Raw genomic sequence first — 16,043 nt, 5'->3', positions numbered from 1 at the left:
CTGCCTGTGCTCGCTCTTGCTCTCTCGCTCTCTCTGACAAATAAATAAATAAATAAATAAATCTTTAAAAAAAAAAATGTGTACTGAACTTTGAATCTGTTTTTGACAGTATACATGACTAGCTTTATAAAACTGAATGAATATGACATGATACACATTTGAGCAAAATACACATATGGGTCCACTCCAGATGCTTAATTCACCACACAGATAAAGGGCTCTTCACTTTGGTCATTGGGATTCCAGGTGCTGAAGCATATGTGGATCTGAAAGATACTTCCAGAAGTACATTTATTTGTTACCCTGGCATTCTAAGGATTTCTGTTTCTTCTATTCTCCTTTATAGTGAGGAGACCTTTTCTCCCTAAAAGCAAGAAGCCCTTTCAGCCTGTTTTTCGTCGGAATAGTCTGAGCATAACAAGCTTCTTCTATGGCTAATCCTGTTACTAAATCAACCTCCATCCTTTGATTAATTGCTCATTTTGCCACTCTCATCACAACAGGTCCAAGGCCTTACAGTGGGCAGCATCCCCCTCCTGGTTCTGTTCTAGAACATGGCTGATCAAGCCCACTGCTTTGGCTTATTGACCATCAAGTACCCATGCAGAGAAGATGAGCTTTTGGCCAGGGACATCCCAATAGCCCATGACAGTCACTGGGTACCCACTGATTTCATTAATCTCTGCTCCTATTTTGGAGACAAAGGACCAAATTCACTGGAATTCATTCTGAAGCTCTCACTCTCCATCAGGTCCACACCAGCACAGAATATTTCTAAGACTTTACTCCTGACTTAACAGTCCACAATTTCTCTCCTTCTCCCTTCCTCCCTCCCTCCCTCTCTCTCTCTTTCTTTCCTTCCCTCTTTCCTTCTCTCTCTCTCTCTCCCTTCCTTCTTTCCTGCCTTCCTTCCCTTCTTTCCTTCTATCTTTCATTCTTAGAGAGGGAGAGAGATAATCTTTTTTTCTTTTAAGATTTATTTTTTCATTTGGCAGAGAGAGACACAGCGAGAGAGGGAACACAAGCAGGGGGAGTGGGAGAGGGTGAAGCAGGCTTCCCACTGAGCAGGGAGCCCGACACAGGGCTCCATCTCAGGACCCTGGGATCATGACCTGAGCCGAAGGCAGCCACTTAACCAACTGAGCCACAGGCACGCCAGAGAGAGATGATCTTAAACAGGATCCACATTCAGCGGCCCAAGCAGGGCTGGATCTCGTAACCCCGGGATCATGACCTGAGCGGAAATCAAGAGTTAGATGCTTAACCAATTGAGGAGCCCAGGTGCCCCACTGTCCTCACTTTCTTATCAGACTTTAAAGCATCTATAGCTTCTGAGAGCATTTTTGTCAGATTTTTACTGAATGAATTCTTGGCATAAGCTCTGTTTATTCCAAGCACCACAATTCCTTGTTTCTCCTCTTCCAGGTACTGCACCTGCCTCCCGTCCTCGTCTCAGAGCTATAGCCCCTCATCTGGACAATGCTCTGGCTCCTGGCACCCAACCTAGGGACTCAGAACCCAGGGCAGCCTCCAACCAGGGCCAGGCCAGGCACAGCAAGCAGCCACTGAGCCAGCAAGGGTGACCTGCCTGCAAGGTGCCCAAGGCCCCAGTTGCTGCTGCCACCTTCTTGTCTGTTTAAGACTTTCTTTACACAAAGACGTGAAACAAATACGGCAAACCAATGAACAGTCTAATTTTTGTTGTGAGCATCGGGTATCTATTATCCTCTTCTCTGAACTTTTCTGTGCATTGAAATTTTTACTATTTAAACATATAGGGGTGCCTGGGTGGCTCAGTGGGTTAAAGCCTCTGCCTTCGGCTCAGGTCATGATCCCAGGGTCCTGGGATAGAGCCCCGCATCGGGCTCTCTGCTCAGCAGGGAGCCTGCTTCCCCCCTCTCTCTCTGCCTGCCTCTCTGCCTACTTGTGATCTCTGTCTGTCAGATGAATAAATAAAATCTTTAAAATTTTTAAAATAAACATACAAAATTAAAATGATGAAAGGAAAATTTGAGGACAGAGGTTGAAGGATCTACAGTACCATGCCTAGGATTCTGAACTTTATTCTGTGTGTATTAAGAGTGTTTGTGCAAACCTAATTTGGGGGAAAAAAAAAAGAGTGAGCAGAGGGCAGGCTCTTGTCAGAGCTGTGTTCTAGAAAGATTACACTAGCAACCACATAAAACTCCACTCTCTTGCTCTTTCTATGATACATACTTAACTCCATCCGTAAACTCTGATGTATTCCCTGTCTGTTCTCAAAGTCGTCCTACAGGGATTATTGGGGAACCCTCATTGTCCCATTTCACCACTAGGCTCAATGTTTCTTGACTCATCTATAAATCTGTGCTAGAGAAGATTTTCGTTATTGTAAGGAGTGAATGAGAAAAATAGAGACTGTGGGTGGGGATAAGTTCAGGAATCAAGAGACATCGCTGCTATTAAGAATACCCTAAAGGGAGCAACTTAAAATTAACACTCAAAGTCGAGTTTGTGCAAATGGCATGCCAGTTCCCTGGTGGCCCAGCTATTTTAAGTACTGGCTTAGCTACATGTGATTAAGAGGAACACATCAAATCCAAAAATGCACACATGTCACAATCCCTCCCTTGTTCCCCGCTGTTTGGGGAATCATTCCAAGGCATGTCATTACATTTTTCCCGGGAGTAAATCTGCCTGCACAGGAAGGCGCGCAGGTCTGCTCCTCTTCTCCCGTCTGTCTATGTCCTAAACGAGTGCATTCAAGGCCAAGCCAGGAATTTCCCATGAATCATGCACTATCGTTGATGTGGAGCACCCGGCAAACTGATTATACCTCTGTCTGCAGCGGGTGTATTTCTATTAGCATTTCTGCTTCCTCCCTGTATACTGCGGGGCTGGCTACCAGGTGCTGCTAAGAAAGGAAGGAAGGAAGGAGAAAGAGAGGGAGGGAGAGAGGGAGGAAGAAAGGGAGGGAGGGAGAGAGGGAGGAAGAAAGGGAGGGAGGGAGAGAGGGAGGAGGGGGGAGAGAGAGAAAGGAGGGAGAGAGGGAAAGAGAGAAAGAAAGAGAGAGAGGAAGGAAGGTAGGAAGGAAAAAGAAAAGAAGAGGAAAGGAAAGGAAAGGAAAAAGTAAAGAAAGGAAAGAAGGAAAGTGGGTCGCTTGGGGGCTCAATCAGTTAAGCGTCTGTCTTCGGCTCAGGTCATGATTCCAGGGTCCTGGGATCGAGCCCCGCATCGGGCTCCCTGCTTGGTGGGGAGCCTGCTTCTCCCTCTCCGGCTTCCCCTGCTTGTGTTCCCTCTCTCGCTGTGTATCTCTCTGTCAAATAAATAAATAAAATCTTAAAAAAAAAAAAAAAAGAAGAGAAAAAGGAAAGAAAGAAAAAAAGGGTGGGGGGAGTCTCACAAGGATGCTGATGGACTCAGCCAGGTATTAGTGCTACCCTCAGGACCCTCCTCACAATCCTTTTATTCATATTTCGCTGTTTCCCCTTCCAAGTCCCCAAGGGTCTGTTTCAGACGGTCAGTCATCCCAAATTCCTCCCTGGCATATGAGCCCTTCTTGTCCTAAACCAGTGCCCGTAGTTTGCACTAATGGTCCTTGACTCCCCTGCAGCGATTTTCCCCACCTTCCTCTTTGCCCTTCAGGGAAATTTGGTTTGAACGTGGTTCCCGCACAGCTTTTAGGGCTGGAATTTCAGCTCCGCCGAAATTCCCTTGCTGCAATGATTGGACCAGAGAAGGTCACATGTCCTGGGGCTAGCCAATCAGAGTAATTCAAACCCCAGGCTCCCTTGATTGGGTCAAGGAAGCGCTTAAGACCCAGATGGGTCTCGTCCAGGCCCATGACAGGATTCAGGCATCCCTCCAGGAGGAAACCTCTGCTTTTTTGTTCTACTTGATCCCACGAAGAGTCCATTGTCAGGGACCGGGCAGTGCCATTTGAGAATCGGAGCCAACATTTACAAAGAGAGGGAAAGAAACCAAGTTCTGATGGCATTGTTTGAACCCCTAGATGCAGCCCTGTCCTTGGACTTTTCACTACATGAATCGGGCGTTTCTTTTTTGTTCCATTCAGTTTGAGCAAGGTTTTTGTCACCTGCTGTTGGCCAAGCCTGACACATCCAGTGTCTTTCCCATGCCCCAAAGCAGCCTTCGTGGTTCATGCGCAGAGCCTGTCAGGACCCTGCTCCCGTCAGCAGGTGGCCCGCCTCCTCCTCCATTGAGAGAGAGAAGCCAGCCTGCCCAGAGTCCACGCTTCTTTCTGATTTCTCAGACATCTGCACCTCCATCGCTGCTGGAATATTCTCAAAGGAGTACATCCTCCTGTCCACAGTGAGCTGGACCGCCTCTGCTCTGGATGCCTGTCCCCCTGCCCTCCTCTGGGACTGGGCTTTATCAGTGACTCCCTCTTCCTTTTATCTCCAATCTCTCTGCTCCAGTGGCTCTTTATCTCGAGTGTATGGGTTAAAAAAGAAAGAGAAGAAAGGAAGGAAAGAAAAACAACTTTCCCTCTTCCTGAACATCAGTCATCCCCGTTCTTCACTTCACAATGTGTTTGCCTCCAAAAATATTCTCTACTCCCTGTACTTTCTTATCATTCACTCGCTTCTCAATTCACTATGGCAATTAGAATTCTGCCCCTCTGCTCTCCTGAAACTGCCAAGTGCAGTGGCCTAATTTCAACATTTCACTCCTCTGCAACAGTTGATCCTACTGATTTATCCTCTTCTAAATGGCCTGTTGAGCTCTTCCCTCATAGATCTTACTGCTCCTTTTCAGGGGTTCCACCTCCATTCCCCACCCCCCACCCCAAGCCAACAAATGTGTTGCCTTTTCTGGACAACAAAACCTGTTGAAAAATGGACAAAGCTTATTATGGTTTGTTTCCCTAGAAACATGTACTTTGCATGGTATGGATCAAGGCTGTTCGTAACAGACTGGAGAACACACTCCAGCTAGGAGAATCGAAAGGGGCTTTTCCTAAGAGCACACAGACAGTTCACACGAAGGTTGAGAGCGTGAAACTTCCAGGAAAACTAAACGCACAATAGAATGGCTCTGCCCCTGCTGGGTGAGAAAACTCCCAAATAAAAGCCACTACTGAGCTGTTGGCACCAGAACTACAGCAGCTCCAGCAGGGACTGTGACAGCAAAGGGGTGCCCTTCTCACCAAGCTTCTCTCTCCATGTCACTCCCTCTGGGTCAAGTCCCTCACAAGGTCCTCCGTCTTCGGGTGACCAGTTTCCAATCAAGGTCTCTCCCCAAGCTTGTCTTCCCGGCAGAGCCTAACCTTCATGCAGAAGCCTGGCTTCAAAGGGAGTGGGACATGTCACTTCTACCTTTCCAGCTCAGCACTGTGAAAAGGGGGGTAAGCAGGATAGTGTCAGGCTAATCAATCTACTGCATCATCATGTGTTTGCAAAATTAAGAGCCTGAAGTTTAAGAAACATACCCTCAATGTCAATGTGAAGTGCTTTTGTCATGATTTTTTTTTTAATTGGTCACAAGCAAAATTTTGTGGTCACAATTGTAATTGCCTTTAATAGGAGAAGGAATTTATTGGCTCAGACAAAAAGTTCAAACACAGAGCTAGCTTTGTCACAATGTGCCCATGGTCTTGGGTGCCAGAGTTTGGTCACTCGGGAGCTATCTCATTCTTGTAGCTCTGTTCCCACTGCTTCTCTCTCAGGCAAGATCTCCCTGCAGTGACTAGTTGCCAAGAGCAATTCCCTACTCATATTCCCACCAGGACAACACCCCCAGCAGATGGAGAGCCCCTTTTCCCAAATGCTTTTAGCAGGAGATCTAGAATGATGTCTCATTGGACCAGTGAGTCAGGCATTCCTCCTTGAATCCACCATTGTGACTGGGGTGCAGGGCTCTGGCAGACCCCGTTTGAGTGGTGTGCCCAATCCTGGGTCCAGAATGTAGGGCCATCTCTATATGAACAAGCTGAACTGAGGGATATTGGAATGGAGGTTGTTAGCCAAAGGAGAGAATGGATGCTGGAAAGGCAAATTCAAGAGCTGTCCCTTACACCAGAATTCTACTTCCTGCCTTCTGTTCCAGATTCCCTTTGGATAATCTCACCTATTTCTATGGCTTCAACAACGCACTTGGCTTAGGACCCTTGGGTCTGGCTAAAACTTTACTTTGATTATTTTCATCCAAAGAAATAGAAAGCTCAAGTCAATAAAAGATATAGTCCATTTGAAAGGAATTTTTTAAAGGGATTTTTTAGAAGGAGGAAGGACACCATCTTTTTTCTTCCCTATCTAAAACACCTTAAACAACATTCAGAAATGACTTGCATTGCTTCTGGTCTCCTACTGAAAATGGAATTGTTCACTGTCAGATAATCCAACTAATTTTATCAAAATGGTGGGCACGGGTATTTTTTGTCCACAAAGGAAATATTTTTAAAAATATATTTGTTAGGGGCCCCTGGATGGCTCAGTGGGTTAAGCCTCTGCCTTCAGCTCAGGTCATGATCTCAGGGTCCTGGGTCCAAGCCCCGCATTGGGCTCTCTGCTCAGCAGGGAGCCTGCTTCCCCCTCTCTCTCTGCCTGCCTCTCTCCCTACTTGTGATCTCTCTTTGTCAAATAAATAAAAATCTTTTTAAAAAACTATATCTATATCTATATCTATATATTTGTTATTCTTCTTTAGGAACAGATTCTACTCTTTATTCTTGGGATCTTCAGTTGAGATCTTCAACAATCCATTTATCTCATCTAAGGAAGTTTCAATGGTTTTATCTAATCTCAATTGTCTTAATTCCCAGCAAGCATGATTTTGAGCAATTCTGTAGAGGTTGTATTTTCTCTTCCCTTTTGTGTAGTTTATCTTCTGGGAAAGAGGCACACAGATTTAACTAGGTGACCACCTTACAACCAGTTTCTAAAGACATGTTCTAGGGGTAGAGGAACAAATGAATTATGACCTAGTGTTATCTGCTGGTATACAAAAATGTTCTCAAGCTCTAATCCCACCCAGACTGAGTTTCCTATCTTTAAAGGCATTTTCATCTCAAGGTCCTGAAAACATTACAACTCAACATACCTCAAATGAACTCATCTTTAATATTTGCTTTTTGGGGGTGCCTGGGTGGCTCAGTTGTTAAGCGTCTGCCTTCAGCTCTGTCATGATCCCAGTGTCTTGGGATCGCTCCCCACATTAGGCTCCCTGCTCAGCAGGAAGCCTGCTTCTCCCTCTCCCACTCCCCTGCTGTGTTCCCTCTCTCGCTGTCTCTCTCTCTGTCAAATAAATAAATCTTAAGAAAAATAATAATGTTTTCTTTTTGCTCAATATTGCCTTTTATAATGAATTACTATATCTTTTAACAAATCAGAAATTCCTGAGTTGTCTGTCATCTCTCTCTCTCTCTCTCTCTCTTTCCTTTCATATCCAATTGGTCATCAAGTATTGCTACTACTTCCCAAATCTCTCTTGAACCTGTATCTTTCCATCCTCCCCTGCACCTCCTGAATGAAGAAGACCCTCTCCAGGAATTGTGGATAACTTACTCAGACTCGTAACAAAAGCCTGAAATGCTCTTCTCCATCCATCCATCACTGGAAAGGAGAACCAGACAAGCACCTGACTTCAGCTCTGGCTTTAAACCCGTCCCCTCCCTCACCACGGAACCTCACTCACCAGCAGGAGATCATTTTTCCGTCTTTGGACCTCAGTTTCTTCATTTGTAAAATAAAGGGGTTAGACTACATCCTCTCCAAGGCCTTCCAGCTTAAAAGTTCTGGAATTCTAGCTACAACAACTCTGTCCTCAGCTGATTTAGCTCACAGGGTCAGTGTGAACATTAAAATGATTGTACTTTCAGTGCCAGTTGGCAGTGACGCTGATGAATTCGTAGTAATGAATCCTATGCCTAGAGAGATTTAAAACATAAGTCAGAGGTTTCAAGAACAGTCACATACATTCAGCCCAGGGAGCAGGGATATTGGAACCCTCTCCAGTCAATAGCTTCCAGGCAGGCCTGGAGAGCTAGTGCCAATCTGGCAGGCAGAACTTCAGAGAAGGTTGTGGTTCTGAGTCATTATTAGCCTCACAGACACAGACTCCCAGGGGACCTGCGCAGGGCTCTCCTAGCACCTGCCACAGCCTCCCTCTCTTCACTCCTTTATTGTTTGCTCTTCTTTAATTACTTATGCAGCAGGGGTGGGGAAATTGTTTTATAATTTTTTTAAAGATTGTATTTATTTATTTGACACAGAGAGAGAGAGATGACGAGTAGGCAGAGAGGCAGGCAGGGGGTGTGGGGGAAGCAGGCTCCCTGCTGAGCAGAGAGCCCAATGCAGGGCTCGATCCCAGGACCCTAAGATCATGACCTGAGCCAAAGGCAAAGGCTTAACCCAGAGCCACCCAGGTGCCCGGGAAATTCTTTTAGTAATTTGCACCAGATTTCTAACAGGGAGACACCTGTTTAGGAAGACCCCTGAACTGGCCTCTCTGGGGATGGTGGGAGAGCATGCTCTTTTAGGAGGTGGGGAAGCCAAGGGGAAAACGGGAGCAGGTAGTGTATAGAAAAAGAAACCCAGATGGCCAATGAATATAGAAAAAGCTGCTTGGTCTCCCAGTCAATGGCTGACTGGTGAGGAGTTCAGAAAGCCTACTGGCCTCAAAGTGGGATAGACTTTGCAGTGAAATACATTTCTCCTGAGTTCCCTGTGGGATTAGGCTGAGGGAACTTTCTTGAAACTACTTCCCTGCTTAACTGTATTTCCTACCATTGGAAGGATGGCATTTAAACTCGGAGGACCAGGTGACCCCAGGTGTCACTTACATTATGTTAGTAACAGAACACAACTGTGGGGCGCCTGGGTGGCTCAGTCATTAAGCGTCTGCCTTCAGCTCAGTCATGATTCTAGGGTCCTGGGATCAAGCCCCACGTGGGGCTCCCTGCTCAGTGGGAAGCCTGCTTCTCCCTCCCCCACTCCCCCTGCTTGTGTTCCCTCTCTCTCTCTCTCTCTCTCTCTTTCTCAGTGTGTCTCTCTCTGTCAAATAAATAAATAAAATCTTCAAAAAACAAACAAACAAACCAAAACACAACTGTGTTGCTTTCTGACTTTTTAAAAATTAAAAATGTATCAAGCCTGTATATTGACTTGTGTTCACTGCTACGTATCACCCTAGGATCCACTGAGATTTATTGTGTTGGTGCTATTGCTCTGATTACCTAGCAGCTCCTCGGGAAGGAAACATATACATTGATTTTTTCCCAATGTAAACCAGGGAGGACAGCTGAAATTACTGGTCAGTCTTGAGTTTCCCTAAAATACCAGTGAATTTCGTGTGAGATTCATGGGGTCTTCATGACCGCGTGAAGAGCTGGGGCCCCCAGGCTCTTCCTCTCATGGTGCCATGGGAAATGAGATATTCATGCTGCATGTGGAGCTAAGCAGATGGGAGCCAGGGACAACTCTATGGGGCTTGGAAAAACATGACATTTTCTTCATATTACATCAGACAGTTATGTCAAGAAAAATAAGATAGGAAGTACCAGACAAAATATTTAATGCTGACTTTCCAGAAAACTCTTCAATAAAACCCTTCTAAGAACTTTATTGAGAAATTGGAGTGGTCTCTCCTTGTACATGGCGTGCCTCTCGAGGTCTACACCTTAACCGTCCCACCTCCCTTTTCTACCCCTTGATGGTTACCAAGGAGGAGGAACTGTGTTCACCCAAATGGGTGATAAAAAGTTGAAAACCATTTTTGCAAACCTTTCAAACATTTGTAACAGTTGAAATTAGGTTTAAAGAACCTTACATTTCCTTCTTTTCTTTCATGGTGGAAGTCCTTCTGATCAGGGCAAATGCTCCTTGGACCCAATTGGACTTTTTGACCCCAATGACTCCACAAATGGAAGGTCTCCCTTGTGTCTCTCGCCTATACCAGAGCAGTCACTCAGAGGACAGCTAGTCTGCTAAACCTGTCCTTGGCCAGAAGCGTGCTAACTGGGATACCAGACATGGCAACCCAGCCAAGCCCTCCCCTGCTCCACACTGGGCAACACTTGGGGCTGTGGAGCCCTCCCCCTTTCCAACACAGACTCCACTCACATCTCTACCCTTTGTCCATCAGGTGGGCAGCAGTGGGGGAGCTGTCTTTTCAGGTGTTGGATCACCTTGCTTGCATTTTCTAGCACGGTAGGGAGTCCCAGGTTTTTTCATCTCTTCTCAGACCTGTGAATACCATGGGGTGATGTTAGACCCTCTCCCCTCACCAGTGTATGGCCAGCCACTCTGGGCCCTGCAGGAGATCAGCCCCTCCAAGCATACCTTCGAGGAATGCCCAGTTAAAGCCACAAGCAGGGAGTGGGAAAGTAACTCTTTAAACGTTCAGAGAAACAGCCTCATAAAATAACTAAGAAGCAAGTGTAGCTGGTAGATCAATGGGGCATGTAAGTTATGAGATTTTGTATCAATTTTTATTTCTTTATTTATAGACACTATAACAAAAATAACTCTTTTGAAAGTATTACTTGGGCCTGATAAGATTAAGCCCGTTGCCCCTCATTGCATCTCTGCAATACTGTAATCCAATTTTGATGCAAGCATCTCCCAGCCAGCATAGATTCCCCAGGTTAAGGGCATGGTCCCCAACTGTCCTCATTTCAGATGCCTGCCACAGGTTTGGTCACCTGCACTTCTGACTAACTAGCTACCAGTTTGGGGGGTGGTTCCCAAGACCCCCTCAGGTTTGATAACTCATTAAAATGACTCATAACCCAGGAAGGTGCTGTACTTACAATTATAGTTATGAAAAAGGATACAAATCAGGACCAGCCAAGTCTGGCAGATCCTAGGCACAGAGCTTCTGTGTCCTGTCTCATGGCATTGGGGTTATCACCCCTCCCAGAACAACACCATTTCTCTGGTGGTATTCACCACCAGGAAGCTACTCAGTGTCCAGAAATTTTATTGGGGTTTCATTACTTAGGTGTGATTGATTAAATCATTGGCTTCAAACTTGAACTCAATCAATCTCCAGCCCCCTTCCCCTCTCTGGAAGTGGGGACCTCAGGCTGCTGTCACAAGGCTTGGAGCCCCAGGCTTCTGATCACATGGTTGGTCTCTCTGGCAGAACCAGTCCCATCCTGAGTTAAGTCATTAGCATAAGCTCCGGTGTGGAGGAGGGGCCCACCATGAATAACAAAGACACTCCAGTCATTCAGGAAATTCCAAAGATTTCCAGGTTATCTTTCCGGAAGCAAGACCAGACAAACTCTATCACAATCCCTAACAACACTAGTTTATTGATGCAAGACTCTCAGGATAATCCTCCCAGAAAGCAGGTATTATGTGGATTTTCCACTATAAGATAACAAATAAACTGTTGGGAAGATAATTCTGGGCTAAATGTCAGTATGAGAGCAGGTTATTAGGAGAACAAAAAACAAAGATGGTAGGAAGAAGGAAAGCTTAAAACCAAAATGCACAGTCATAAAAGAAAGATCAAAAGATGCAAGTCCTTGGGGTGGGGAAGCTATAGACCATCAGAAAGAATGGAGCCAAGTCGGTTTCACCTTTTGTGACTATTTAAAGACCTACAGGTTGAGAGATACCATCATGGGAAGACCAGTATTCTCTTGAACAAAATGTAGGACCTGGACTTGCCAGTTGATGGGGCTCTCCACTCAGAAGAAATCTACGTAATACCCACCAGACAGGCACAAATTGATGGATATGGTCATGCATCAGGCCTGCTTGCATATCTGCCAGACTGAGAAAATAAGATGTGACAAGAATCTTCTGAAATGTAGTCCCATGGGCAAAAGAAAGATTTAGAAGCTTGTTAAAAAACACATTACCATCTGGAAGTAAGTGCAAGACATAGATTATGAGAAATTGGTGTCTTTTGGGAAACACTGAGGTGCTAGCAGAGAAAGATCTTTCTTGATTCTCACTGTATTCTTGCCTGCCAACTTGGAGGGCCTGGTAAGCAAAGATGTCAGATGTACAGGTCTTCATTTTCTTTGAAGTGGGAAGCTTGAAAACTGACCCAGTATAAATGTGAAGTTTGTTCATGTTCATTTCATGAAAAGCATATAATTCTGTACAAAAAGGAATATAAAATTTTCCTAAACATTGAGACCTTCATTGTATCTGTTTGATTTGTTCTTCACTAAATATTAGTTGCTTCCTAACATACGGACATTTGGTATCTGTAGACCCAAAATTTAGATAACCATCTTTTTTCACATAAACCTTCACTTCCCTGATAAGTGAAGAATATTATTAAAACTTTTAATGAATACCCCAATATTACATCCATCCTAAGGTGCATATTTTCACAATTTTACATCTCTAAAACTGGGTACATATTTGAATCAGTGGTATCTCACAATTGTAATTGCTGGAATTGTTTTTTTCTTTACGACACATAAGAGAATGTGCATCTATAAAACCTTAGATTCAATGAAATATGGGCAATGCTTAAATAATGTTATTAGACAAAACATTTAAAGTTTTTAAAGAACCCCGTTGTCTTAAATGCTTTAAGAACATGACAGGAATTAGGTGTCCAAATTCTAGAATTGTTAAAGAACTTTAAAAAGCGTCTTCAGGCATGTGAATCTACAGCTTTACAGCTTTAAGATATAGACTTCTCCTTTAATCTCTTCATGTGGTAAGTTATAGTAATAGACTTTTTTATGTTGAACCATATTTGCATTCCTGGAATAAACCCAACTTGATATTATGAATGTTGGTTTTACAGACTACTAGATTCAATTTTCAAATAGCTTATATGGAAATGTTGAATTCCATAATAGAGATATGGCTTTAATTTTCCTCAGGTATATGTAACAAGGAATGGTTCCTCTTTCTTTTAAAGAGATTGTGTTAGATTAGATTACTTGACCATTAGTTGTTTGGTAGAACATTGGTTCTGCCACTTGGTTTTACTATCTTGTTTGGAGTGGAAGAGAGAGATTTCATTACCAATTTCATGCCTTTATAATAGTTTTAGGACTTTCTACGTCATCTATTTCTTCTCAAGTCACTTTAGGCAATTTATATATATTTCAGAATTGGCATGTTTTGTTTAAATTTTCAAGTTATTGGCATAGCTTTATAGCGTTCTTTATCTTTTTCTCTTTGGCATACAGAAGTTGTGCCCATCTTCCTATTCCAAATCTTACTATTACCTTTTCTTTTTCTTAATACATATTACTAGATGTTTTTCAAAAGAATCGATTTTTGTCTTTGTTGATCCACTTTAGAGTACCTTTGTTTCCAGCCTCATTATTTCTGCTAATATATATTACTTCCTACTTAACATTTTCTATGGGTTTATTCTGTTATTTCTTTTCTAACTACTTACATCTGATTAAAATGGATTCTTAACTCATTAATTCATAGCCTTTTACCTTTTCCGTTTTAAGCATTTTAGGCTATAAAATTCCTTCTACGTAACCTTTAGCTATATTGCATGTTTTAATATATGTATTCATAATTACGCACTTTCAATTGTTTTCTATTATCCATTCTCATTCATTCTTTGATCCAGAAGTTACTGAAAGTCTCATTTAAAATTTTTCCCAAATGTATGGAGTGGTTTTGGTTGTTTCTACTAATTTCTAGCATACTTGTAGTAAAAGAACATTTTCTGAATTTTTTTTTTTTTTAAAGCTTAAGACTTACTTCATAGCTTAGGATGTAGCCAAGTTTCATAAATTTTATTTGTACTTGAAAAATATGTGGAGTCTCTAATTGTTTGATCCAGGATTATATATGTATCCAAATATATAAGTGCTTCCCAAATCTTCATCCTTACTGACTTTGTGCCTGCTTGCTCTTTCAATACCAAAAAGGTCTACAAAACATCTCTTCTGCTCTGATTGTGGATTTAATTGTCTTCTGTTTGGTCCCCAGCCCATTCTTGAACCATGGAACTGAAAGTTCTAGGCCTCCAGGAATCAGTAGTAATAACATCTGGAGATTTCCAGCCTCCCTCTTGTGATAGCTCAACAATGCATATAGAGAAATGAAAATGAACTTTGGCTGGCATTTATAAGTGTTCTGTACAAGGATGTTTTAAAACTCTATCTAAACTTCTGTATTGCCAGAAATACATAAGATCTCTAAACCTCACTTTTTCATTGGAAAATGGAAATAATAATATCTGAGGTTGAGGGTCCCCAAGAAATGACACCAGGGCAGAGATCTGCACTCAGGGAATTTGTTGGGAAGTTTAAGCGGCCTTAGCAGAGAGTGCTATGTCTCACTCATTCGTACCTACCAAGCTAAGCATGATCCCAACACGTTAAACAGTCTGTGGTTGTTGAGCTAAACCAAATGGCATGAATCTATTTTCTGCTATATACAACGGATATAACTTTTTCATAAGATGGAAAGCTGCAGCTAGACTATGACATAAGACGTGGGACCACGGGAGCGCCTAGCAAGAGTTGTCCTTGACCTGCCTAAGAGAACCAGAGTTTTCTAGAAAGTGCCTACATCCCCTGGGCAACAAAGCCAACGTGGAGGCAGATTCTGGCACCAAGAACAACCATCAAGGACTCTCAATTACTACTAAAAGGCCACTTTTATGCAGGGCATGGGGAATCTAGAAATCTCAGGAGCTGAGATGGAAATTAAGCTCTCAACTTATAGATCTAGAAGACAGAAAAGCATAAAATCTTAAATGATCTTAAATGGGAACCCCCTCCTTGATGGAACACAAGTACATACTTTGCCGCTTCTACCTGGGGAATAACAAAGATAAAGGGATGTGTCTGTAGCCTCGGTTCCTGGTCTTCATCCAGATTTCTACTTTTTCTTGGGAATATGCTTTTCTTCATCTCCCTGCTGGCTCATGAACATCTGACATATCCTGGAGCGGGCAAGAGTCTGTGAGTACAAAGCCTAGGTGGATAGGAGAATTCATGGGCAGTTTTCCATTGCTTTGTTTTCTTGGTTTGGATTTATGACATTAAGCTCTTCCTTCTGAGACACACGTTTTCACTCCCCTTTGGTTCACATTTACTTCCTTGGGATTCTAAACCTTCAGCTTAAAGTTCTCCACACAGTGAAAACAACATAAAAGGAGAAAATTGTGTATGCCCTTGAAACTGTCCTGTGCAGGCTCACAATGGAGACCAATGTATCTCAATATATTCAGTGTGGCCAACTACTCTCTCTGTGTCAGAATAGATGGGTTTCTCTGACTGAGTTTGGCTGCTATGTCATATGAAAATAGTGTAGTTATTAAATCCCAGAATCCCACATCCCACTCAGGGCAAAGTGGATGCTTACTCTGTGAAAAGTGTTCAGGAACTGAGACTAATTCAGAGCATAGACCTTGTTCATTCATGGGTTGCAATGGTAGAGGCAATTGCTCTCTTGCTTAAATTACTTTTTTCTCTCTCAAACCCATATAGATATTTTTTCCCCCAGGTTAAACACATCAATAATCTCTCTCCATTTAGTGGGTATACTAAACTGCTCAGCTACCTGAGGTACCCAGTATCTCAGTTATGGTGGTGCTGTCTCTTACAGCCTGTTGATTGGTATCTGGGGGAATAAGCTCCTTTCTGATTTTAGTGCCGTTGTATCTGGTCATTGTTGTTTTAGTTGCCAACTCTCCAACAAGCTCAACTACAGTTCTTGACTTCTTCCATAAAGACTAGGCTTTCTCTCCCTAGTCTCTCCTAATTGTTTGTAGGCTTTTCATTTCAGAATAATGTGTCTCAGGATAAGACTTAAAGACACTTAAAACCACCTTGACTCCCATTGGTTTCCTTGTTTGTATATAAGCATAGTTCACCACTCTACACTCCCATCCCAATCCAAGAGGTTCATATTTATCTCTGTGTACATCAAAGCAAGTTCCCTGTTCAAGAATATTTCAACTCCAGCCCTTGAGATTTTGTTATAAATGTTTTTTTTTTAAACAAGAGGAACTATATGAAAGTATGCAAAAAACATACTATCTTAGACACCTTTCTTTCTTTCTGAAAGTTAATAATGGTACAAGTACCCTCCAAATTAAATCTTGTTATCCTCATTTTATAGAGTAGGAAAGTGTGGCTCACAGAA

The 16,043-nt window shown here is 43.1% G+C and overlaps 1 pseudogene across 1 annotated transcript; it reads right to left on the bottom strand.

Moving 5' to 3' along the window:
• Nucleotides 1-330: 330 nt before the first annotated feature.
• On the bottom strand, nucleotides 331-15,567 carry LOC308340243 (methylglutaconyl-CoA hydratase, mitochondrial-like; annotated as a pseudogene). Its single transcript has 3 exons — nucleotides 15,502-15,567; nucleotides 1,291-1,434; nucleotides 331-682 (listed from the first exon to the last, which is right to left on the bottom strand). The product of its transcript is annotated as a methylglutaconyl-CoA hydratase, mitochondrial-like (transcript).
• Nucleotides 15,568-16,043: the final 476 nt, after the last annotated feature.

The sequence above is a fragment of the Martes martes genome, assembly GCF_963455335.1.
Source record: "Martes martes genome assembly, chromosome: 3".
In the NCBI taxonomy this organism is placed as follows: Eukaryota; Metazoa; Chordata; class Mammalia; order Carnivora; family Mustelidae; genus Martes; species Martes martes.
Note: the sequence above shows the minus strand (reverse complement) of the source record. Positions and strands in the feature narration are given on the sequence as shown.